At 37.8% G+C, this 24934-nt stretch overlaps 1 protein-coding gene across 2 annotated transcripts in view; it reads right to left on the bottom strand.

Annotated features, from left to right (window-relative positions):
• Atp2c1 (ATPase secretory pathway Ca2+ transporting 1) overlaps positions 1–24934 on the bottom strand; it is a 147130-nt gene that overhangs the window by 93567 nt on the left and 28629 nt on the right. The gene's annotated exons all lie outside the window — the stretch shown is intronic.

Here is a 24934-nt window from a genome sequence, read left to right on the forward strand (position 1 = left end):
AAGTATCAGGCTTTTATCTGTGTGCCTCTATGTAATAATCTCAGTTTGTAATATATTCTGCCCAGGTTTCCTTTTGCACAAACAGCAGACAATGTGTCTTTGGCTTAGGATAACACAATCTACAGATACTTTCTTTTCACTTACTATATACTGGGGAATCACAGGAAGCAGTTCTTCAGAGATCTTCCTCCTTTTTACAGCTGCCTAGTATTCTACTATGCAACTACACCACAGTTAGTTCAACCACTCTCTCCTGTGTATAAACCTGCCAACAATGATCATGAATCATGTATAAGTATTTTAAATACTATTGGAGATGTGCCTTCAAGGAAAAATTCTAGAACTAAAATTATTAAGACAAAAGGCAAACATCTGTAGATTTTTGTTGGATACTGTCAATTTTTCCTCAAAAAGCACTGTACTAGGACTAAACATAGTGGCCCATAGCAGGAATACCCATGAGTCCAGCCAATACTACAAAGCATTTTCAAATACAAGCACTTAGGTATGTGGTAAAACCCCAACTAAAAAAGTTTAGAAGGCTGATATCTGACCTAAGATGTATGTAATTTTTGTATCAAAAACATACTAATTATACAAAAACCTAAAAAGCAAATTTTCATGTGATATCAAACCTTATGAGATACAGCAAAAGTAGAACAGGGTAGTTCACAGTAATAAAAAAAAAAAATTCCCAGTTAAACAATCTAACTACACACTTCAAGAAACTAGTCCAAAGTTTGGAAGAAAAAAACAAGATTTGAACAGAAGAAAATGAAAAAATAACTTGAATGAAAATCAAGAGTTGGAGTTTTGAAAAGATATGCATAATTAACAAGCTTTTTATCAGACTAAGAGAAAAAAAGGACACAAAAATCAGAAATGGAAAAAGAAATATTACAACTGCTGTCATAAAAAATATAACAGATCTTCAGAGACTACTTTCAATAATTACATGCCAATGAACTGGTCAACCCAGAAGAAACGGATAAATTCCTAGAAATGCACAACTTACCAACACTGAAATATGAAGAAATAAAGAACCTGAGTAGGTCTATAACAAGTAGGACTAAATCAGTCATTCAAAAGCCTCATGGAAAACATGCCTATAATCCCAGAACTTGGGAGTCTGAGGCAGGAGCACTTGGGAGTCTGAGGTTCAAGTCCAGCCTGGGCTGCACAATAAGACCCTCTCTCAAAAAATAAAACAAAGTCTCAGAGAGGAAATACAGATCCTTAGTAATCACCTTTAAAAAGTTCAGCCAGGCCTGGGGGTGTCATTCAGTGGTAGAGTGCTGGGTGTGAGGGTGCCTCTCAATGAAAGAAAGCACAGGACCATATGGCTTCATGGACAATTTCTACTAAATGTTCAAAGAATTAACACTGATCCTTCTTAAAACTTTCAAAACACTGAAAAGGGAACACTTCCAAATTCATTTTATAAGGCCACCATTACCTTAATACTAAAGTCAGATAGAAACACTACAAGAAAACTACAGACTAGTACCCATGATGAAAGCAGAAGCAAAAATTTTGAACAAAATATGAGCAAACCAAACCCAACAGTATGTTGAAAGAATGCTACACTATAACCAACTGGGATTCATCCCTGTGATATAGTTTATCATATTAAAAAAGCATCAACTGAACTATATATGGTAGCACACATAGTACTATAGGAGGCTGATGCAGGCAGATTCCAAGTTCAAGCCCATCCTGAGCAACTCAGCAACTTAGTGGGACCCTTTCTCAAAAAAGAAAAAGGTGGTGGCACATGCCTGTAATCCCAGCACTCTAGAGGCTGAGGTAGGAGAATCCCTGTGAGTTTGAGACAAGCCTGGGCTTCAATGTGAACTCAAGACCAGCCTGAACTGCATAGCAAGACCCTGTCCCCCACACACAAAACAATAAAATAAAATAAAAATTAAAATAAAAAAGACCGGAGCTATAGCTCTATGAGAATGCCCTGGGATCAATACTCAGTACACCTGAAGAAAAAAAGAAGAGATCTCAAAAATATACCACATTCATAAAGAATAAAACCACATGATCCTCTCAAAAAGATGCAGAAAAGCATTTGACAAAATTCAATAGCATTTCATTACATAAATTCCCAACAAGGAACAAAAAGAAAGTACCTCAGCATAATGAAGGTCATATATGAAAAGCCCACAGTTAATACTATATTCAATGCTGAAAAAAAGAAAGCTTTTCCTATAAGATCAGGAACAAAGCAAGTTTTCACCACCTCTATTCAATACTGTACTGGAAGTCCTAGCCAGAACAATGAAATAAGGAAAAGAAATACAAGCAGTCAAGTGAGAAGAGAAGTATTAAAACTGTCTTTGTTTGCAGACAGCATGACTGTGTATGTACAGAAAACTCTAAGCAGTACCTTAAAAAACACCCCAAAAGTTAGGCAAATAACTCGGTAAAGTGATAGGATACACATATCAATACACAAGAATCAGTAATGTTTCTACACACTAATAAACTACCCAAAAAGGCAATTAGGTAAGCAATGTCACTTATAAAAACACCAAAGAGTAAACTACCTAGGTATAAACTTAACTAAGGCTTGTACATAGCAAACTAAAAAACACTTATGTAAGAATTTAAAGACACAAACAAATGGAAAGACGAGCCATGTAGATCAGAAGACTCAACATTATTAAAATGTCCCTACACTTTGATTCTAGGAATGGGAGCTAGAAGAGACCCCTGCCATTAACCTCCTTGCCACTGTGAGCCTTTTCACCTGCCCACTCTCTGCAGAGCCTGCTTTTTTCCCCACTCCTAAGTCCTCCCTACCTTTAGTGCACATCTTGGCCAATTCTTTGTTCAGGACACCAAGAAACTGGAAGGAATTTCTTTGGGACCCCAAAAAACCTAGTAACAAGCCAGGTTCAAAAGATAAACACTTTAGTCTACTCATATAAAGTATCTAAAACAGTCAAATTCCTAAAAATCAAAGAGTGGAATAGTGTTTATAGAAGTATTCAGGGAGGGAGAAATGGGGAGCTCCTATCCAAAGGGTATAAAGTACCAGTTAAGCAAGATGAATAAACTGCATATCTGCTGTGTCAACACCGTACTTACAATCAACAATGTGCACTTAAAAATTCATTAACAGAGATTTCATTACAGGTTCTTACCACAACAAAACATTTGAATTTTCACCTGATTCCAAGTTTTTACTGTTTTTAATATCTAAGTAAAATAGAAGGAATATTCCATTTCACTTTCCAGGACACAATAAGCAAGATTCAGAAACAGATTTTGGCATTCATTCCCAACTGTTGGCTGTTGAATATAACTGTAAATCATCTGTAGTCCAAATAAAACTAAAATGTCTTCCTTACATAAAATGAACAAATCAATTCAAAGAGCTCACATCATTAATCTACTGTTTGTGGGGGAAAAAAATGCTCCATACTTGGTAATCAAGTTTTTTCTTTGCAGAAACCACTACTGTTTCTGTTGACCAATGACCTGTAGCTGCTTCAAGGACACAATCAGGGAAATGAATTCAGTCAGTGTGTACGAACAAAAGCCATGGTGAAAAAAGCCAATCCCCAACATGAATAAGAAAGGCAAGCAAGAAATACCACTTTTGTGCTTTGACAAACAATAAAAAGATAAGAACTGGGGAGTCAAGTTATACAAAAAGCTGAAACATCAGAAATTCAGACAGTCCTCCACCAACCAGGCAACCTGAATATGGTCCACAGTGGGCCTAGCCTTCCCCTCTCAAGGCAAAACAAGCGGTTCCTGCATGTGCAGTCAGTGGTTTTCAGAGGCAAGTTTAAAAAATAATAATAAAATAAGAAACTTCAGCTCTCATCTAACTCCAGTATAAGTAATCACATTCTAAGCCCATTTTAACATTCACACTTACTTAGTACTAACAAAAGGAACATTACCTAATAGGACACCCTAACAATTCTGTTAACTATACCTAAATATTTTGCTACTTGTCACAAGTAAGTTTGCTTTACATAACCCAATGTAAGTGGCAAGCCAAAACAGAATCTTAAAAGAACTTTTTCTTTAAATATAAGCAGCATCTCCAAACTTTCTCATTCTTCAGGCACAGCTACCACCCACTCCTCTCAGCCCAAATAATATACAGACACTGGCGCCAGAAGATCAGGGTCCAGGTGAAACAAGCTTAGACACGTCAATTTTGTCTTCCCCACACGTCCTCGCTATAGAAAACCCTAACACACCTGTACATGGAGACACGTTCAGTTGAGTGATAAGGCTCCTCTCCCTCCTTGGAGCTAGCTTTAAACAAAGCCTTCTTGCTTTTCACCAAAATACCTGGCTTTCTTTGATTTGGTTAGCAGTGAGCCCATGAAACTAAGTGGCCTGTAACGTCAATGCTACACTTCACATGAGAGAACAGCTAATCCAGTCATTAGTAATTTATTCAATCACCACTGGAGTTGGACTCAGAGTGCTTTAGAGATGGCTAGTTAAGCACTGACAATGAAATCGCCCTTCTGTAAGGGACTACATAGGGAAATCTATCACCTCACTCTTCTGCACACCTGTACTTAACAGAGACCACTACAGAGACAATGGACAAACTAGATCCCAAGCCTCTGACCTCTTCTTTATGAAAGGATGGTTTGTATTTTCTTCTGAAGCAGACATAGATTTAAAAGCAGTTTTTGATTAAAAAAAAATGATTTTTTTTTTCACTTGGATATTTAGATGCCCTGTTAAAGTAACTTCAAAGCAGCACAAACCTTGGTCCTCATTTGGTAAAACTCTGGGCCAAATCTTTTTTAGCTCTGTATATAAGCATGTCAGTCACCTAGGGATTATCTGTCTGAAAGTTGGCAAAACAATGTTTACTAGCCTTAAATTTACTTATCCAATCTCATCATCATCCATAAAGACTAAGTACATCAGGATAACATATTTCAAGGGATGTTCGGTTATATCACAAGTCTCCACTATCCAAAAACCCAGGGGCACTTTGGATTCCAGCCCAGTTTCACAAAACAAATTGGCCCACAGAACCACTACCACCTCATGAGAAGTGAATTCCCGCTCAAGTCACAAGTATTCTTTTTTTTTTTTTTTTTTTTTTTTGGCAGAACTGGGGATTGAACGCAGACCCTTGTGCTTGCCAGGGAAGCGCTTATTCCACTGAGCCAAGTCATAAGTATTCTTTGGGAGCTATGAAACCAGAATGAGAGAGTGCTCAACTGGATCCCTGCCAACTACAACACCCCATCAAATGCATCTCTACTCTGTGAAGGGACCAGTCTGATCCATCTCTTCAAACTGTGCCCGCTTCTGTTCATAGAGAAACTTTTCCCTAGCTTTTCTTTCCTTTATTAGGAGACAAGTTTGATGTTTTCAAAACCGTGCTCCCCTTTGCTTTTCTTTTTCATTATAGCTTTTTTCCTGTGTATCTGTACTGTTACTTTCATTGCAATTTCCTCCTCACGGAAGCAAAAATCCACACTAGCCAATGACATAGCCACTAAACTTCCAGGCCTCATTCCTTCTATGAGCCTTTTTGTTAAGTCTCTTCATAATCCAGAACCAGGAGCAGATTTTCAATCGGATGGCCTAGACCTGACATCAGCCTGAGGCATGGAACCCTGGTACTGCCTTCTGGAACCCATATGGAGAACTTCTCCATGTTTTTCCTCATGATTTGGACAGCATAAAAGGACAGACACCAGGAAGAGTTGGCATTGTGACTCTCCTCACAATAGCCCACCATGCTTCCTCCCTGGTGTATTTTTACCTTGCTTTTTCCTTTTTTAGTTGGCCCATGCTTGCTCTACAGAGCCAGTTTCTCCCTCACTCTTCACTTTTACTTTTTTCAAACAAAATTTGTCACTGCCTCAAAAAACAAAAACAAAAACAAAAAAAACCCAAGTCCTACGGAAGGTGGGCAAATGGTAGAAAGAAGGGCAATCAAAACCTTACTTCAGGCTGGGCTGGGAAGATAGCTCAGCAGTGTAAGCACTTGCCTGGCAAATACAAGGACCCAGGTTCGATTCCCAGTACCACATGCTGTGCTGGTCCCTGAATCCTGGGCACGCTGTGCTGGCTCTGAAAACCAGGCTTGGTGGTGCACACCTATAATCCCAGCACTGAGGAGGCTGAGACAGGAGGATCACTAGAGTCCAAGCTGTATAGTGAGACCCTGTACCAAATACACACACACACACAAAACATTGCAGTAAAAGAATATCTAACTGCTTCTAAAGAAGAAATTGATAAAAAAAAAAGACACACACACACAAAAAAAAAAAAAAAAAAACACTAAAGAACAAAATATCTAGCTATGACACTTTTACAGGGCACTTTCATTCTAAAAGGATGAACTATTTATTCTTAAAGGCACTGCAAGTAAGGAGTGTCCTTGTGAATCATCAATTTAGAAAACAGTCTAGGACTAGAGATGCAGCTCAGTGGTGTGACATCCACCTAGCATGCAAAAAGGCCCTGAATTCAATCCTTAGCACCAAAAATAAAATAACTACATCTAGCAATCTAATTTAGCAATCTAGGAGTTTACAAATGTCAACACAGTAACTGGAGGAAATGCTTTAGTAACAGTTAAGATAAATAAAGGAGATAAATAAAGGAGATAGGAGATTTATACATTTCAGCTGCTATGAGCCTATGTTGACACCAACAGCTTTAGTTGTATTATTTCATGTAACCCTCAGAAAATCCTCTGAAAAGGGCATCATTATTTTTGTACTTTCCAGATAAGCAAATTAAAAACTAAAGTAGTTTCCCCAATATAAAAAGAAATTAATAAAGCCACAAAGTAGTATAGCTAGGAAGTAAGCCAACATCTAACTTCTAAAGACATCTTTATTATGCTATGTTTTATTAGCTAATCCAAAAACATCAAAGTATATTAGTTCAAGACTAATTTTAGTATGGTGAGACTAAATTTAAGATCTAAAAACAAGACTTTGTAACTAAAGCACATTTGGTGCAGAGGCCTAACTCCCCTCCTTTTTACAACACATAACAAAAAGTCCTTACAGAGATAGAGTATGTGATTTTTTAAGGTTAGAAAACAATAACTAGTTTCTGTCTAAAAATACAAGGTTGCACAATTTTATAAAGTCAACAAGACATTTTATAAATTATGTCACATAACCACAATGTAAACACAAAGCTAAAATGAGTAATTTTCACTTAGGTGAACCAATAGTAATGCCAGTAACTCAAAACTACTATGTGTACTACTAGCCTATATCCTGTTTAATCAACAACTCAGATAAATATCTGAATAGCATATCTATCCAAGATAACATCAATGCAAGGCTAAAGTTGGGCAGCTGTCTTGTCTCATAATGGAAACAAAATTCACACAAGCATATCAGACACAATGAGCACAAGCAATATACCTCCACCTCCACAAATATATCAGACTTACATTTAAAAACCTACTACTCAAAAACTAAGTACAAAGAGTACTTAAAACACACACACACACACACACACACACACACACACGCCCACTTGAGTAATTCAGATAAACACCAGGATAAGGTGACCATTTTTAAAATCTTTTTAAATATACTCAGCATGATTTTTTGCTAAAAAGGCAAACACCAGGGCTGAGGAGATGCTTAGTGAAATAAGCGCTTCCCTGGTAAGCGCAAGGACCCAAGTTCAATCCCCGGTTCCGAAAAAAAAAAAAAAAACCAGGTGATTTTAAGACTTAAAGAAACCGCACATAGTAATATGCTTTGCACAGGGTGTTTTAAAACAGAAATGAATATAAAGCACTGTCCTATCATTAAAAAGGCAAACACCATCCCACTATATTATAAAAAGGGAGCAATAAACTATTTTATAATAACCCAAGCACACCTTGAGGAGTCCATAATCAGTTTAAGGCATCTCCAAAGCATGGCACACTACAGTAACATTTGTGGAAACAAGGATTCACAGGTTAATGGGGGAAGTTAGCAATATTTGGCCTGGGGAAAAGAGGTATGAAAGATGGTATCTGACGACTAAGTGGACTTCAATAAAGATCCTTTAATAAAGGACATAATAGGCAACCTCAGATACTTCTAAATTTATTACATAAAACATCATTCTGCCTAGATTAAGGACAGAATCAGCATCAAAGGGGAGTTTTTTAATCACAAAAAAAATTTAGTAGGAGAGGGCAGTGGTGCTGTTTCAATATAGGAAGAAAGCTGGTTCGCTAGCATGCTAAAGAGTCCAGCAAATTGCAGGGGCTTTCCCATTGTCTCCTTTTTCGACTATCGCACAAGTTTTGGGGGATAAATTAGTAACACATAAGGGAACATACTACGAAATGGTTACCTTTTACACTGAACCTTAAAATTCCAGAGCACGGGCCCAAACCAGACATAATCAGGTTTGCATGTAGAACAATACTTAAATATTTCTCATTTGATAAGTCAAAACGTAGAACAAGAAGGACTAGGTATGTAGGTGAGGGACAAGGAACCGGCCTGGTATGCACAGGCCCTGAGTTTGATCCCCAACACTACAATAAATAAATACTAACTCCAAACACCATATTAACATACTTATAACTATTAAAAGATAAATTTCATTTTCTCCCAGACCATTCTTAATGTTATTAAATATTTGTACTCAAATGTGAATTCCAATCCATTTGAATAAAGCAATGCAAATCTCAAAATGATGCACTGACCTATAGACACAAAGAGGAATTAAACACAAACTGACAGTAGAAACAAATTTGTTGTTCCAAAATAGTATTAATTATACTAAGTCATTTAAATGGCTAAAATAAAAAATCTGTTCACTGTTGAAAAAAAAAAATAAAAGGTCAAGTGAAAAGGGTTTAATGAGCTCCCCAAGTCTTCTAGCCACAAGTAAATTTTGTTAACTATTTCTGTGCATCTTGCCAACCACATGCAGGTATGCGTACGGTAAGTACGATTTGCTTTATTTATTCAATATATCCTGACTGATTCAACATCATCACACAAAGAATGATCTGCATCATTCTTTTTAATGCTTCAGTGTCTTCAATGTTGATTAGTTCTCTTAAAGAGAAAACATTTATGTTAGTTTCTAGCATTGTCTGAATCTGAAATGCACCATGCGGACTACTAAGAGGCAACACAACTAGGAGAGAGGGCCTTGCAGAAGGAAGTCGGTGCACAGGGGCTGTGCCCCTGAAGAGGGTATTGGGATCCTGCACTCACTCCCCTACAGCGATGCACCAGACATCTTAATTCCACCATGTGCTTCCAACAATATTCTGTCTTGCCACAGGCCCATATACAAAATGTTCTACTTTACCACAGGAGCATGGACTAACCCCTCTGAAATCGTATGGTTTACATCCAGACATCTCCCTGAGGCAGCGATGGTGAAACTTTTAGAGCCAAGTGTTCAAACTGCAACCCAAGCCCCACTTGGCTATTGCAAAGTATCAACACTACAATCTGGCCTGAATACCAGGGTTTTAGTTTAGAAAAACTTACTCATAGCTTAAGATTATTTGTTTTAAAAGAAAAACATGTGTGGCATAGCTTCCCCATCACAGCTTAATGTGCTCACAGACGGGGCTTTGGGGAAGTGATGGGATCATGTGCATATGAAACTTATCAGTAGACTCATCTATTAATGAATTCACAACTAAATGTTTTGTTGGGAGGTAAAGTCTAGTCAGGGGAGGTAAGTCACTAGAAATGTAGCCAAAAAGGGCATGTTCCCCCCCACCCCCCACCCCCACTTCCTGGATTCTTCTGCTTCCTGCCCACCACACCACAAGCTGTTTCTCCTTCGCTATGCCCCTCTGCATGGAGCCAGCTAACTATGACTGAATCCTCTACAAACTGTGGGCCAAAATAAACTCCTCCTCCTCTGGCTTGTTAATATTAGGCATTTTGTTCTAGCAACAATGAAGAAACTACGATTTTAGTATCACGAGTGGGGCCAATATTGTGATGCTCCCTGACCATGTGATTCTGAAACCTTTGAACTGGCTTACAGGAGGAATTTAGAAAGGTTTGGAAATGTTGGCTGGAGAAGCAGCCCTACAATACCATAAGCTGAGCTTGATGAGAAATTCTGGTTGAAGCTCAAGAAGGTCAGAACACAACTATAATGCAACCACAAAAGAACAGGTTCAAGAGGTTTCCAATGAAACAGACTCCACTAGATCATGTGTTATACTCTGGCAGAAAATTTATCTACATTTTTCTCACATCCCAAGGCTTTGCAGGAAACTGAGGTTAAGGAAGGTACAATAATTAATCTGGCAGAGGAAATTTCAAGACAACTAACATTCAGGTTGTGGTCTGGGTACTGCTACAGGCTCTTAGCTAGCTCTACATTATGAATCAACAGTAAACAGGCCAGTGGAGTGATTTTAAAACTTTTTATTTTGGCCAGACGAAAGGAAGCTCTGGTAAAGTTAGGGCCTACAAAGATAGAGCAGAGAATAACTTATTGTTAAAAATAAATAAATATAAATTAAAAGCCAAGTTGTTGTTTGGGTTTTTTTGGTGGAACCAGGGATTGAACTCAGGCCCTTGGGCTTGCAAGGCAAGCGCTTATTAAACTGAGCTATCTCCCCAGCCCCTTAGCAAAGTATTTTGGAACAAGACTATGAAAAAAAAGACTGAGAAAATGTGAGAAACTCACAAGCATTCACTTTGTAGACTCAAAGCTGCAAAGGTGAACAACTCTGAGAGGAGAGAGCTAGGGTATCGTGTTCCAGAATGGCAGCAGCTCAGGAAATGGGAATTGATTCCCCAGGACTCAGCAAAATCTGCTCAGCCATCCAGGTACTAACAGGCCTCTGCAACCACCAACAAGATGCAAACAGGCTCAGTTACTGCTCCAGCTGGCAGCAGAACTCCAGGCATTCCACACAGTGTCGCTTTTTAAGCACATGCGAACTGTAAGAGTTACAAGGCCAAGGAGGCTTCTGCCCAGATTTCAGAAGGCCTGAGAGGTCAGGAAGTATATCTCTGAGAGGGCAGTGCATGAAGTTGTGAGGGTGAAACCAAAGTGCAGTGGAGGCCCCAGCATGGTGGAAAAATCAGGAATGTAAAACATTTGAGGAAAGCCTAAGAAGTGAGCAAAGCTCGCACGAGAGAGGCAATGAGACAAGACTGGTGGTGCCATAGGGGCAGGCTCATCTAAGCCCTTGGCGTTCACATCTCACCATAGATTGCCCCAGGTGCTGGGCACAGAACTATGGTATAAGGTTTAACGTTTGCTGTCCTGGATTGTGGTCCTGCTTTGGAGATATATGGTATAGAACACATACAAAGAATTGTTTTAACTCAAAAATAAAAAGCAAAAGAAAACAACCAACATTAAAAAGTTAAAGATACAGAAACATTTCTTCAAAGATGAATGACCAAAAGTGCAAGATGTCTGCTATCATTAGTCATTAGAGAAATGCAAATTAAATCAGAACATAAAACCACTTCATACCTCTAGGAGATTAAAAAATAAATACTCTGTAGAATGTTGGAGATGATATGGAAAACTTAGCTTAATACCTAAATTGTCAGCAGGAATGTAAAATGGTGCAATTACTATGGCAGTTCCTCAATAAATTAAACACAGCCTTACCTTGAATCAGCATCTTTCATGCCTAAGTATACACAAAGAAAACATGTTGACACATAACCTATACATGAATGTTCACTGCAGTACTATTTACAATTGCCCCAAATTAGAAACCATCCCTCAGGGTTTGTGTGTAGGCATCCCCCCAAGCCTCCAAACAGTCACAGGACTGACTTCTAGAGTTGGTGATTGATTATTGTGGGTGTGGATGCTGTACTTGCCCTGCCAGGTAATTTGCATTACAATGTGAGTAGACAAAAGAGGCTAGTCAGCTACCTGAGCTGCATCCCCTCCCTTTGCTCTTCAGCTTTGCTGCCCAGGAGAGATTGATCTCTGCCTTGTACCACTCTGCCCTGGAGCCAGTCTATGGACTGAAAACTCCAGTAACTGAGCTTTCCTTCCTTCACTTTGGGTGTTGGGTATTCATCCCAGCAACAAGAAAAGTCACTGAGACATAGCATCAAATGATGAATGGATCAACAAAATATGGTATATCCACCAAGATTATTAACCACAAAAAGAAAGTACTGTACTAATACATGATTCAGTATGTAATTATAGGGTGGGGAGATAGCTCAGTAGAACAAGTGCTTGCGTGCCAAGCGCAAGGGCCTGAGTTCAATCCCAGGTTCTGCCAAATAAATAAATAAGTAAATAGTAACTATACTAAAATGAAAGGACCCACATATAAAAGGTTACATATTGTATGATTCTGCTTATATGAAATGCCCAGAATTGGAAACTTCTGAGACAGAAAGCAGATTAGTAGTTGCTAGGGCCTGTGCAGAGAAAATGGGAAGTGAAAGTTAATAGATAAAGGGTTTCTTTTTAGAGTCAAAGGACATGAAAATGCTATGGAATTAGATTAATATACAATTTTGTGAATATGTACCAAAATCCACTGAACTGCAGTTTAAAATGATGAATTGTATGGCTCAAACGAAAAGGACAGACTGCAAAACAAATTATTTACCACAAAAGAATAAGCATTCAGCCTACAGATGACACTTGGTCTAAAACAAGCATCCAAAATGAAGATTCAGCTGGAACACTGACTTCAAGCACTGACAGTTATGGGACTATGACTGTTACAAATTCCCATGTGCAAAAGTTGTGGAATTGAGAGAGCTATAACTAAGGAACTAGACAAGCAAGCCCAAGAGAATGACGGCCAAAGCACAGCACAGCAAAGCACAACAACCTAGCTGGTATCAGGCAAAGCAATTACAACCCTACAGAATTTTAAGCAAATCCAGTTTCTTCACTATAAATAGAGGAAAGATATAGTCTCCATTTACTTAAACAGGATTTAAGAAATAATTAAAATCAAACAAGATGTAGGAGAGGCATCTAAGAATACAAACAAGACTAATTTTTATTACAAATGAATAATATAACGATACAGCAGCAGATAGGAAAGAACTAGTAATTTTGGAAAACAATGTGTCTGTACTACAAAGCAAAAGATAAATACTCTAGTTTCCAAATGTGTTTCTCATAGGAGAATGGATTAGCAATTCTGCAACTACTTTTATGTATACACACTAAGACTGAACAAGTAAGTCAACACTGCTGCGGATGAGAAGCAGATTTCTTACCTTGGGGGAAATAAGTAACAAGGACAGAGAAAAGGCTTAATAAGGAAAAAACTAAAATGAACTGTCAAACTGAAGCAGGTGGCATTAGTACATGCACACAGAATAGACAGAGGTGAGATAGTGAGAGACAGACAGACAGACACAGAGAGACACACCAAAAGACAAATGTTTCTAAATGCATATGATAATTATAATGAGAGGACCTAGAAGCAATGGCATCCTAATTACACTCGGCAACCTGCCACCCACATCTTGGTCTCTAAACAACATGAATCCATTGCCTTTGTAAAAGTGGTTCACACCCTGGCCAGTGCAAACAAAAAAATGTAAGATGACCCTACAACATCCTGTGATGCCAGAAAGTAAATCAGTGCTCACAAAATGGTGAGAACATTATTTTAAAAGGTACAGAGGAACAAACCTGAACAGCCAAACCCAAAATGATTTCAGCAACAAAACAGTATTAAGATTTTTTAACCTACAAAGTTAAAAAATCCACAATTTTATGTAATTCCATAATTAACGGACCATACTTAACAGAATTTCAATTAATGAATACTGTAGAAATGTGGGAACAGAAAATTACCATTAAGCAAACAAACACCATAGCAGTAATGTCCACCTGCAATAAGCATAAAGAGATGCAAAAATAATCCTGTGAAAACATGACACACAGGATATTTGCAGATTCAAGATATCTCTCCACCATTTGGAGACCTATTACAAAGGAAGTATTAATCATTACTACAACACAGAAACAAAATTAATAGGTATTACTAATTAAAAGGAAAAGGTAACTACAATCAAAAAACTTGTCAGATAGACACCCACCTTTACCAAATGATCATTTACTTTACCAGTCATAAGACATATTAATCATAAGAAGACATCTGGAAAACTCAATGAGAGACCCTTTAAACAACTGACTGATGATACTCTTTAAAAATATCAATACTCAGGAATTAGACAGAAGGGATGAGACTAAAAAGACAGTGACAAATAAATGCAAAGTGGGATCCTGAATTGGACTCTGTCCAGAAAGAAAAAAAAAAAAAGACATTTTATGAATGGGAATTTCCTAGTTTTGATCATTGTAGCATTGTTAGATAAAATGTTATCAATAGGGATAACCAGACAAAATCTATCTGGGAACTCTTCATACTGTTTTGTCATCTTTTCTGTAAACCCAGATACCTTTTATGTAAATCTAAAGTTATTGGTATACAAAAGTTTAAAAGATTTAAAAAGCAAAAAGCATTTTTTTTTTATTAGATTTATACCCAACAGTTAAAGAATCACATCCGAGTTGCAGTATTGCCACTCTGGGAAGAATTTCACATTTTTAAAAAGTGAGCATTTACTAATGTATCAGCTGATACACAATTATTCAAGGACTTGACAAAAAGTTGGTGTAAGGATGGGGAAATGGAGTAGCATCTCTACATATTTCTTAAGCCTGCTAATTTTGTTATCCTACATTAAACATAAATCTGTTTTTTGTTTTTGTTTTTCTGTATTGAGGACAGGGTCTACAGGGTCTCAGTAGATGAGACTCGTAGTGATCCTCCTGTTTTCAGCCTCCCAAGCACTGGGATTACAGGTTCATGCCATCACACCCAGTCTCAATGGCCTTCTCAGCACGCCCTGTGGGTGGGGCTGGCATGGCTCGCAAGGGGATCAAACCTCTGTCCCTGCACTACCTAAGCAGGTGCTTTATTCCGCTGAGCTATCAGGCCAGCTCTGTACTGTTTTTAAGTCTTCAGCTACCAACAATTATTTTACCAATAATAGCATGTTTAAAAAACGAGTTTTAAAAATCTTTTAGATCTTTGTTAGAGGTTATCAAATTTTTTTGAAACTTATGCATCTAAGTTACTGAACAATATTATATTAACAAATGTTAAGAGTCCTTCATCTCTTTTCCTAGTACAGTGTACAGTGCTTTCAGATGAACAATGACATTCATTTCATAAAGTTGTTAACTGGAAGGTTTAATTTATGGCAAACTGATTTCAAAATCATTACTGTGGTATTCTTCACACTATGACCAGTAAGGTGCAGTAAGAAGACCTATCAGATCAACTGTAATTCCTCATATTTAAGACAAATGACAATTTCTTTGCTGCCACTCCATTGTCTATGCTGTATATTATTTTTTTATTTTCAGTGCCTTCCCTCAAAAACTCATTTTTCTAACCAACTAGTGATGTTTAAATAACCTTAGTTTAATATGAAAAGCAAGAATATTTCTAAATTCAATCTGCAATTAATAAGAGATTCCTTAGTAGGAGTCCAGTAAGTAGTTACTAAACTCAAGCTTCTGTACCTATAGAAATTTCATGCTATAAATGGGTATATTAAGGTACAAGAAAAGGAAATTAGTTTATTTTTTTGTTTGGTTTTTGGTCCTAAATGGAAAAGGTAGCAGCAAAGGATTACTAGTGACTCCCAAAAAATGAGACTAGCACACAACTATATATACATCACTAGATGTTATTAAGTACTGAGCCTATAATTGGAATGCATCCCTCAGAAAGCAGTATTAAAAATTAACCTATAAATGCTCTAGTCCCTAAATATTCATGAAAGAACTGGCAGTAATATTCACACCTTAAGAAAGAGAGTAAAAAGGTACCTGATAAGGAAAAGAAAGCCACCTAATGAGAAGTCTATTACTAAGCATATGTGAAGAAGAGTTCAGACCTCAGAGAAATTTACAAATGGACAGAGAGAGAAAGGGCATATTGTGGAAGAAGTATTCAGGACACTTCAGCTACACTGTCAAGGGAAGGTTAAAGCTGTTTTTAAGTAGTAACTGTAAAATTAAAGCGTTAACCTCACTGACCAGTACCTAAAACATTTACTGTGTCGTGCCGCATGACTGTAATCCCAGGACTCCTCAGGAGGCTGAGGCAGAAGGATCACTGCGAATTCAAGACCAGCCTGGGCTACAAAGTGAGCTCAAGGTCAACTTGAACTTCACAGTGAGGCCTTTTCTCAAAAAGACCAAAAAAAGAAGAAAGAAATAGAAACATTTTGTCTACTGTTAAATAGTGAAATACTGAAATCCCAAGCCAAAGTGGAGTCAAAATCATAATATGCTATAACTATAAGAAAAGAATTAAATTATAAAAATTATTTTTGGACATCCAATTCATCTCTCAAGTATGTAACACCTTGACATTAGAAACTAAAAGACCAATGACCAAAAGCAATTTTCCTACATATGTTCAATTAAGGTAAAGGAAATTAGCATGTGCTTAGCAACTCTTTAGGGCCAACCACTTGTACACACTCTGCTCTGTTTAATCCTAACAAACGTGAGTGTTGTCATCATCTCTTTACAAATTAAGAGAACAAGGTTTAGCAACACTACCCGCCTTGCCTTGTATTAGAATAGTGTGTCTCAATCTTGACATTAATGACGTTAAGGGGCTTGAGAATTCTTTGAGGAAAGAGAGAAAAGGAAGTTGCTCACTTGTATGTTACCAAATGTCTACTAATATCTCTGGTCTCCACTAACTGGATGCCAGTAACATTCTCACAGTTGGGACAAACCAAAAATGTCTCTCCACAGTGCCAAATGTCCTGGGGGTAGAGGGACAAGATCATATCCAGGTGGAAATGCTGATTTACAGTAGAAGTCATTATCTTCATTCAAACAAAAATCCTAAGTACATGTCAAGACTATTCAAGCTGACTAAGGAACAAGAGGGCATCTCAGACCTCAAGAACTCACACTGAATCCCTACTCTTCTAACTCAACTGGTTTGATTGAAAACCTCTCCACACACAGCCTCTACAAAATACACACCAAGATCTACACACTGGCCTCACCCAGCCCCCAAGTGAACTCAGTCCCCCAACCATCATCACATACATATGCTGGCCTGACATCTTGGATCTGGTCATTGCTCAAGTTCTGATGGCTTTTCCTAATGATAAAATGGCTCTCTCATCTACCGTATTCTCCATTCCCATCACTCTAATATAGACAAACCCATTCTCTTTTTTCTTTCTTCCAACAGATGAAATCAGAAGGAACTAATTTCTCTTGGTCTCTCATTTGAATTAAGGGTATACATCAAGATACCATAATTGAACATCAGCTTCTAGGGTAGAGGGTTTGCAAAACTAAAGAACAGTCAACAAACATACTTTTTCTGGGGTTAGAAAAGTAACTGGAATTCCTCATTTGGTAAGAGACACTCATTTTATAAACCAACTTCAACTCTCAATAAATATCAGCCCTCATAAGCATTAATAAGAGGACCTAGCAGAGATCAGTTTGCATCCCACTATAAAGCAATGTGCATGCTATTTCCTGTACATGTACCATGAGCAGCTTTTGCCTGCTCCAAAGAAATGACACTCAACAAAGCAAGTAAGTACAACTCCAAAGAAACTGTGAACCAAATAGTAGCTGCGGTTGCCAACACAGAACCCCAGATGAAAGAAGGTTAAGCAAACATTTTGCTAGGAAAACACTAAAGAGATAAACAAAATCTAGGAGACTTACCACACAAAAGGAGATACATATAGACATTTCATATACCACAAAATGTATTAATTAAATCACAGCATCAAAAGGCCCATTTATTGGTACTACAAATCAGAGGCTCTGATTTAAGATGAGAGGAAATCCAGAATCCATTTCAAAGTTGATCTTGCCCTTAGGCAGAGAATGGTACTTTATTCTACTAATGTTCCTTAGGAAATGTTTTATCCTTTTTAACATTAAGATACAAGATAAAGACATAGTGAGAAATCCAAAGTTCACAGGCCAATCAAAATTTACACATCTTTAAAATATGCTGTCCAAAAAAAAAAAAAAAAGCTGTCCAAAAAGTGTTCAAGAACGTGACATCCTAAATACTTCCACTTCAATGATTTCTGAGTTTTACTATAAAGGTCTGAATAAAACAATACTACGGAGTAGCAAATATTTTTAGTACCTATACTACTCCTGTTATGCTAATTTTATCAGCTTTCTTTAAATATATACGTATATAAAAATAATTTTTAGAAGGCTGCTTCAATTATCTAAGAGATTCCCCAGAAAATCACGTGAATTGCTACACTTCCTTTTGGATGGATGGTAGAGGGGAGACACACAAATATGTTAAGACTTATGAAATGACCAAATACCAAATCAGAAGACCTTAAGCAAGCAATTATGATTACCAAATATATTAGGTAATTCCAATTCATGTGTCCTAATACCTGTAGAGGAAAAAAAGTAGAAGCTAAAATTAATTACACACTAGTCATCTGAAGACAATGCTTCTAACCTGGTATTACTGTCCTACTTTCTATAACCTGTATCACAAGCTTCACCTAAGCTAACCTGATTCAGTATAATCAAGTAATTTCCTTGTAATCTGAAGATTTATACCATTTCCAGTGCCAACTTAAAGGCTCAAAATAGAAAAGACATTAAAATGTCTATGAACAATGGTCAAAAAGTTCAAGAGAAAATGTATCAGTTTTAAGAGAAATCCTTCCCCATATGAAATCCTGACACGAACCTAAGAGTTCATGCAACCATTTCTCACCTCACTGTGTTTCACCAACACTAGTTCACATGAACTACAAAGAATTTGTCACAACTGATACCTAAAACCATTATAAACAAAGAATGCCTTTTAATAAAACAAATGTAGATATACTTCAACTGATCCTCACAATATCTTAAAAATGTTATATGTAGGCTGAACACAGACCTTAACCAGCACTCTGGGAGGCTGGGGAAAAACAATCTCAAGTGTAAGCTCCCCCTAGGCAAAAGGACTGAGGATGAGGTTCAGCACAAAGGCTGGGGGTTTGAAGCTCCAATAACAAGAAAAAAAGAAATTGATTTCATGTAACAAGAATACAATTTCAAATTTGTCCCAGCTAACTTTATCATCGAGCTAGTATTACTTCCATCCTAAAAACAAAATTCAACCTTGTAAAACACATCATGCTTAACCAAGTACTCAAGAGTCAACCTTAGGCCCCAGAGGTGTGCTCCCTAGGAAACTCTTTTGTTAGTAATGCTTCAGTTAGTAACAGCTGAATTCTGCTCACATTAAATGAATGATAAAAATATTAAGACAATATTTAGGATTCAATTGTCAGGTTACCGCTTACAAATAACCTCTGCAGCATACTTCCACTGGTTAAAATACAGTTTATAAAATTCTGCCAAATACCCACCTCTTATACTTCAAGTTGCTTCCTGAGTGCTGATTACTAGCATTTTATTGACAAAACTACAAATAAACTACATTTTCCAAATCTAAAGACAAAATATTTTTACAATCTGATTTTCTTCCAGTTCAAAAAATATAATTAAGGGGCCAGGGAGATGGCTCAGTAGAATAAGCGCTTCCCTGGCAAGTGCAAGGGCCTGAGTTCAATCCCCGGTTCTGCCAAAAAAAATTAAGACGATTTCTCTTCCTTTTTCTATCCTTGTATTTCCTCTAACTACTCTAATACAATCTTTCTTTGAGACATACTTAGATGATTAACAACTGGAAACATTAAAAAACTATTTTAAGAGGTATAAATACATATACTATCATTTTCAAATGGCAATCAAGAGATGGGGTAGGGATTATTTTGTGGACCTATCAGCTCTGTGTACACTATTCGTGTTTGTACTGCTAAAGCTAACACTCTGCATGTACTCTTAAATTAACTATGTCCTGAAATTCTTAACATTATTACATTCTTATCTACTAATCAAAGACACATTAATGCAATATTAAATAATTTCATGTGCATAACATTTAATTACATTTTCTATGGGAAAGGCCACTTATTCCAAAGAATTAATCTATTACTAGGACAAAAGCTATTTGCAAAATTCTCTAGTAAATGTTTTCTAGAAAACCATTCCTTGAAACATGCCGACAATCTTTAAAAAGCAGAAAAGAGGTTTTTGTATGTGCATCTCAGATCACTATGTGGTAACTATTTAGATTTAAAATCCCAGCAGGAGGGGCACTGAGTACAGCCCGGACTATGTGGCCTGACCCTATTTTAGAAAGGGGGAAGAAGAAATGTTAAAGGATCTGAATAAAATCCAAACTCATAAAGGGATAATTAGGCCCATGCCATTAAATCAGCACTTCAAACATTTCTAGTGGCTGGCAGGAAGTATTCATGAAGCATCTTGGAATCTGCAGCTTCAAAAGCCTAAATGGGTCCTGGGAGAAAAGTCCAGAAGAGTCTAAACAAGTGCCAAAGAAAATACCATTACTGAAGAGAAACACAGGAATGAAGCCTTTTCTTCTTGTAATGTGACCATTGCAAATATGACACACTACCTGGGAACTTCATGGTGATGCTCTAGGGTGCCACTATCAATTCTACACTGTTCATCCCTGCACTTAGAACTTTCATGCTTACCTACTGAAGGACTATGTTTCTGGAAAACAGCATCACTCAGTCATTTGTAAAAGGTGTGTCAACCACTACCCTGGCCACTTAGCATATAAGGCTTCATTTATTACTCATACCAACCCTCCAAGAGGGCATCAGCCCATTTACTGATGAATAAACTCAGAAGCTAAGCACGCTTAGAAGCACAGCTCGGCAGATTTTTGGAGATAAAATTACCTATCTCTTTCTACACTGGCTCCTGGCTTCTTGGTAGAACTCTTCCTTTTTCTGTATGCTTAACACATCAGCACTAGAGAAACTCCTCACCCAACTCTACCAGCCACTTAACAATGACCGCTTCCTCCAGCGTATTCAGGCCACTGCTGCTCTCCCTTCCAATGTTCAACAGCTGCAATATCTATGCCAGGTAATATACTGCAACGGATCCACAGTAGTCTACACTATTTGTAATTAATTCCTATTAAGCAATTACTGTACACCAGATATCTTAAACGCTCACAATCACCTCATAAAGCAGATTGTATCATTGCTCTTATTCTTATAAAGCGGTTGAAGCACACAAAACTTTAAAAATTTACACACGGGGGCTAGGGAGCTAGCTTAGTGGTCTAAGTGTCTGCCTGGCAAGCACAAGGACCTGGGTCCAATTGTCAATACCACATGCCATCGACCAGTGCCAACCACAGAAACAGGGCATGGTGGTACACATCTGTAATCCCAGTGCTGGGGAGGCTGGGACAGGAGGATCACTATAAGGCCAAACTGCATAACAAGACCCTGTACCAAATCATAAATAAGTAAATAAATATTTTTTTAAAAATTTGCACATGGCCAAATAATGTTAAGTGGCAATCCAGCATTCAAATCATACTTCCTGGCTCCATAATCCACGCTCTTAAACTTTTGTGTCCTTTCTCCCTCTCAGAACAGTTTACACAGGATTTCTCCTTTGATGCTCACAATTTTGAGAACTAAACATTACACATCCCAATTTACAGATAAGGAAATGGAAGCTCAAAAGGTAATTTGCTGCAAGTAGTGAAGCATTTAAGTAGCTAGTAAGAATAAGATGTGAACACATTTTCGTTTCACACTTCCAAAGTGTTAACACTGCATCATATCCAAGGTGGGCACAAACTATAAAAGGCAAGAAATAGCAATCTATGTCTTTAAGATGGCCAGTCCCTTTTGAAAATTTCTAGACTATATAGGAGTGCTTTTTAGAAGACACTTTTATATTTAAACATGAATGAAAGACATGTCACGATAGTGAGAAAGTGACAAAAATGTTCCAATGATGGTTAAAAATACTGGGAGGAAAGCTCCACAAGTTTTTAAGACTTGTATAATCTTTTATTAAGTCACATCGTTCATTTTTGGCCATTAAATAAAATACAGACATAGGCATGCACTACAACCTTTCACACCCACCCACCTCCCACCTCAACAGAGAAAGGCAGTTTTATTAATTCATGTTCTTCCAAAAACATTGAGAGAAAACCAAGCTAGGTGTAACGGCACAAGTATGTAATTCCAGTACTGGGGAAGCTGAGGCAGAAGTATTCTGAATTTAAGGGCAGCTTGGGGTGAACAGTAAATTTAAGCCAGCTTACACGACATAGCAATACAGGGGAAGGGGGATAAGCAGCTAAACATCCACCTACTTCAGGCTACTCTCTTTTAAATCTGGTAATATTCTGAAAATGAAGACGCTCACAAATACAAATTGTTTCAAATGTTACTGATTTTTCCACCAAGGAACAGGTATATAAATGCATTTAATATTGTCTCATACAAAATAGATTTCCCTTGAAGCTTATAAACTAAAAGGAAAAGGCTTAGAAAAGCCATTTTTCACACCACTAGACAAAAACATAACTGCTTTGAAATGCTGTTTCTCAAGACCCAATTAGACAGTGTAAGTCCTCTGCAGTTATACACATTGGTATTTCAGAAAATGTCTCCCACCAATTATCTATCCAGAGTAAAATTGGGCAATATAATCAGGCCTCTCATCAGATTTCCTACATACCCAGAGTGCTTTTCAGATAGCAACACAGGAACTGCATCTTACCAGTCCTTACACAATCAAGCTCACATCCTCAACAACCAAAGAACAAATTAGAAGCGGCCAGCAGCTCAGTTACAGCTCCTTTGTACCAGATAGATTTTAAAAAGCAAACATTCAAGAGAAAAACTGTTATATATTAAGCATCTTTTATAGCATCTTTAACACAAGTAGAAAAAGAGAGGCGCGAAAGGGATTATCACACACAATCCATTATTCAACCCAAAAAAAAAAAAAAAAAATTAAGTCTGTTCAGGAGATAAAAAAATTTTTTTTCAGGGTTGTTTACCAATTTGTAAAACTTACCAGTGCTATGTACAAAAAAAATTAACTATATTAAGAGGGCTAAAAGAAATAATATGTGAATAAGCTAATGCGTCCAAAGTGTGCGGTGGACAAACAGGTTCCTGGGTCAACCTCTTCCTACATGATGTTTTGAAATAGGGCGGAACTTGAAGGAGGATCACTTCACAAGATCTCATTAAACTCAGAGTTGATTTTTGTGTATTGGAAAATGTGGGGTTTTTTTTACCAAAAGTGGAAATAAAAAACGCTTTTTAATAAATGGATTCAGTCGCATTTAAATCAAAGCAAGACTCGGCAAGCAAATATGCAGGATCAGATCGTTTCCCTTTCAATTCGCAGTCTTCTCAGGTGATTCCTTTCCAACAGCTATTTAATCATACACAGATGCTATCTAAAATGAAAACTTCCCTTACGTTTCCTAAGCCAAATAAAATGGGAATTTCCTAGGATAGCAGAATCCAGCTTTCACCCACACAACCCTAATCCCCGAAATACCCACGTTACCAAAACAAAAGCTGGATATCCGCACAAAAAAAAAAAAAAAAAAAAGAAAAGATAATTTCAAAGTTTCTTGCTCTTCTCTCAAAAGAATGTAGAATTAAGAAATATAAGGATCAAATATACATATGGACACCCTTTTCATCCCTCACTGTGAATAGGCCCTGTCTTCAAAGTACACATTTAGGGGCCGGGGAGGTAGCTCAGTAGAATAAGTGCTTGCCTGGGAAGTGCAAGGGCCTGAGGTCAATCCCTGGTTCCAGGGGAAAAAAAAGTACACGTTTAAAATTAACAGGGCCAGGGAGTTAGCTCAATTGAATAAGTGCTTGCCTGGCAAGCACAAGGGCCTGAGTTCAATCCCCGGTTCCGAAAAATAAAATAAAATAAAAACAAAATAAAATTAACAGATTGGTTCAGCCCAATAGTGCATCCATCTTGGTGCTCAAATATACACACAACCCAGTATTATTCTGTGTGGGTATGGATGCATGGTGCTGGGATTGAACCAATGGCCCCTACATGCTGAGTAGGTCCTTGGTCACTGAGCTACATCCCCAGCCCCTGCTCAGACATCCTGACCTCATGTAGCCTGAGTCTTGACAATAGCCAGACTTGGGGCCGGGAGATGGCTCAGTGGAATAAGCGCTTCCCTGGCAAGTGCAAAGGCCTGAGTTCAATTCCCAGTTCCGCCAAAAAAAACAGCCAGACTTCTTGTGCTTAGACAGGTCACACATCTCTTAACTCTGCCTTTCCATCAGCAAAATGTGGATAATGGTGATGAAAATCAATGGTGTTATAATTACTCTTATCACCTTGCCCAACACCCAAAGCTACAGCATGAAAAGTTTATTTAGCTCACAGTTTGTACACAAAGGTTTGGGTCCATAATCAGCTGGCTCCAAGGCAGGGTAACATGGCACAGGGCAGCAGTTATATGGAAGATGCAAAAGCAACATAAAAGGGGCAAAACAAGCCACTCTCTGCCCCTTTTACCTTTTTTTCTTTTCTTTTTGGTATCAGGAATCAAACTCAGGATTCTGCTTTTGCCAGGAAGGCGCTGAGTCACGGAAGCCCTGCCCCTTGTATTTTATCCAGCCTTTTGGGGTTAGGACAGTGCCAATCCAATCAGTGGACTGACCCAGCAATCACCCAGCCTTAATCGCTGCATTGCACAATGGATCAGTCACAAGCTAGATTTAGCTGCCTGCCCTCCACAACTACATGTAGGCTTTAGGGGGACATCTCGGCACAATTCATAACAAATGGGATGTTTATAAAGTACTTCACACAGCACCTGACACATAGCATGGGATACTATGGTTACCAGAGTTGGAGCAAAAGCTCAGCTCCAGTTCTCCCCAGAAATGAGACTTCACTACCCATCCTATAATGTCAGTCAAGGTCCAGAGAAGCAATTTAATCAGCATGGCTCTGTAGGAAGCACAGAAAAAGAGGTTCAGGCCAGAGAGATGGCTCA

This window comes from Octodon degus, unplaced genomic scaffold, assembly GCF_000260255.1.
Source record: "Octodon degus isolate 3935 unplaced genomic scaffold, OctDeg1.0 scaffold00008, whole genome shotgun sequence".
NCBI classification, from domain to species: domain Eukaryota; kingdom Metazoa; phylum Chordata; class Mammalia; order Rodentia; family Octodontidae; genus Octodon; species Octodon degus.